The sequence below is a fragment of the Neoarius graeffei genome, chromosome 5, assembly GCF_027579695.1.
Source record: "Neoarius graeffei isolate fNeoGra1 chromosome 5, fNeoGra1.pri, whole genome shotgun sequence".
Taxonomy (NCBI): Eukaryota; Metazoa; Chordata; class Actinopteri; order Siluriformes; family Ariidae; genus Neoarius; species Neoarius graeffei.
Window position 1 is genome coordinate 8,890,944 of NC_083573.1, and position 2,936 is coordinate 8,893,879.

Genomic DNA, 2,936 nt, shown 5'->3' on the forward strand with positions numbered 1-2,936 from the left:
CCATGTGAGCATGGAATTTTTTTTTTTTTAAATCCACCTACATCAACAAACACAAGTGCTCCGAGTAGGGTTGCAAAGGGGTGGAAAATTTCCGGAAAGTTTCCATGGAAACTTTGGTACGGGAATTTTGGGAATCTTCAAAAAAAAAAAGCACTGGAATTACGGTAATTTAGGGGAATTATTTAATTTTATATATTAATATTAATATTAATTATATAAATATAAAACAAGGTCCGAGCCATCAACATGTATGCACTACCAGTCATCAGATACCCCGCTGGTATCATAAACTGGCCAAAGGAGGAGATAGAAGCCACAGATATCAAGACTAGAAAGCTCCTCACCATGCATGGAGGGTTCCACCCCAAGTCCAGCGCCCTGAGACTATACACTAAGTGGAAAGAGGGAGGCCGAGGGCTAGTGAGCGTCAAGACCACGGTCCAGGATGAAACATCGAAAATCCGAGAATACATCAGAAAGATGGCCCCAAAGGATGAACTGCTAAGTGAATGTCTCAGGCAGCAGAACCCTGATGAGAGTGCAGAGGAGGAGGAGGAACAGACAACCTGGAGAGACAAACCCCTACATGGCATGTACTACCGTCAGATAGAGGAAGTGGCTGATATCAAGAAATCCTACCAGTGGCTGGATAATGCAGGACTGACAGACAGCACAGAGGCACTAATCATGGCAGCACAAGAACAGGCCATAAGCACAAGAGCCATAGAGGCCAGGATCTACCAGAGTAGATCAGACCCAAGATGCAGACTGTGCAAAGAAGCTCCTGAAACAGTCCAGCACATAGTAGCAGGGTGTAAGATGCTAGCTGGATCAGCATACATGGAGAGGCACAACCAAGTGGCTGGGATAGTATACAGGAACATCTGCAACCAGTATGGAATAGAAGTACCCAAGTCCCAATGGGCCATACCACAGAAGGTGGCTGAGAACAACAGGGCCAAAGTTCTGTGGGACTTCAGCTTCCAGACTGACAAACAGATCCTGGCTAACCAACCGGACATAGTGGTGGTGGACAAAGAGCAGAAGAGGGTGGTGGTGATAGATGTGGCGATCCCAGCTGATGCCAACATCAAGAAGAAGGAACATGAGAAACTTGAGAAGTATCAAGGGTTGAAAGAGCAGCTGGAACGGATGTGGAAGGTCAAGGGTTGCGTGGTCCCCGTGGTAGTGGGGGCACTTGGGGCAGTAACCCCCAAACTGTGAGAGTGGCTCCAGCAAATCCCAGGAACAACATCTGAAGCCTCAGTCCGAAAGAGTGCAGTACTAGGAACATTGAAGATACTGCGCAGAACCCTCAAACTCCCAGGCCTCTGGTAGAGGACCCGAGCTTGAGGATGACATGGATACCACCCCCCCGCCGGGGGTGAGAAGGAGATATATATATATATATATATATATATATATATATATATATATATATATATATATATATATATATATATAAACATTTATTAAGCCATAAACAAACAAAAAATAAACATTTTATTTTCTCATCAGCAGACATTATTGCAAAATGGAGACAAAACACATGACTGATTTATTTGTAAGAAGAACTTTATCAATGCTTATTTCTTTTATTGAACAAAACATGAACGTTTGCCAATACGTTGCTTACAGCTCCCACTTATGGGACAGAACAGACAGAACGTAACTCTCTTTCTGACTTCCGGCGCTGCGCTGCGGCGACGAGTGCCAGTCAGTGCGTCTGAACTATTTGTTTGTTTTTTTATAGTTTGTTTAATTTTGTTTTTTGTTTCACAAACCCCCCCCCACACACGTTTTTGGACTTTCTGATTCTTGCTAGGACCAAAACAAGCGTCGAGCAAAATGCGTTTAAAGGTGTTTCTGCTCATTATCCTGATAATCTACCTGTTGCTGCCGGCGGCCATTCACTCATTGAATACTGGCTATGGACCCTTTTCACGTGACGTCACGACAAACGCGGCCGCCATTTTGGACGTGTACTACCAGTAGTTTACCACAGCCAGCATTGAGGAACGGCAGCAAAGAAAGTTTTTACTTTCAGCAAGACTTCCATCATGCCACTATATTGTTGTGCACCTGGACGTAGTAACCATCAACAAACAAGGCAAGGGTTATCATTTTATCGGATCCCGACGGAGAAGATGGATAGCGGCCATTAACAGATTGGCAGCCCTCGGCATACCACCGCTTGTGTAGTGACCACTTTGTTGGAGGTAAGACGAATAAAATTAGCCAGAAAAGGCATTACATTGCTGTTAACATTCTGTGGCGGCGAGTGTGTAACCAAATAGGTTAAAATAACCCATTGTAACCTCTTTGTTCTTCTGTAGTAGCTATTGTTGACTAGCTAATGTCAACAAGTAGCTGGTATGTTACTGTAGCAATGTTTACGTTCAGTCATTTGGATGACTGTTAAAACCTTTCAGTCTCAAGTTTTTCCTTTACTGGATTTACTAGTTTACTGTAATTATGATCCGGCAGCTATTTACACCGGATCCAGTGTAAATAGCTGCCGGAGCCAACGTCCGAGGTTCCGGAGTGCGTGCCGGCTTGCTCTCCCTCAAATTAAGCAGCGCGCGCCGGCTTGCTCCAGGAGTGCTCCGGCCGAGGTTCCGGAGCACACTCCGGCCGAAGTTGCCCTCAAATTAAGCAGCACGCTCCAGAGCAAGCCGGAGCGCGCTCCGGAACCTCGGCCGGAGCACTCCTGGAGCAAGCCGGAGCGCGCTCCGGAACCTCGGACGTTGGCGTGTATGGCGATGGGTTTTTAACGACATAGGTATACAGATCATTTGGGCCGAAGTCAGGTAAAGACGAGGGCTTCGTGTACTTCCGTACGTCAGTGAACAATCCTGGTGGAAGCAGGTAAACGTCGTTCTCTAAGCCTGCTAACCTCAATTTTTGCAAATACCTCTCCCTCTGCTCGCCCTGTA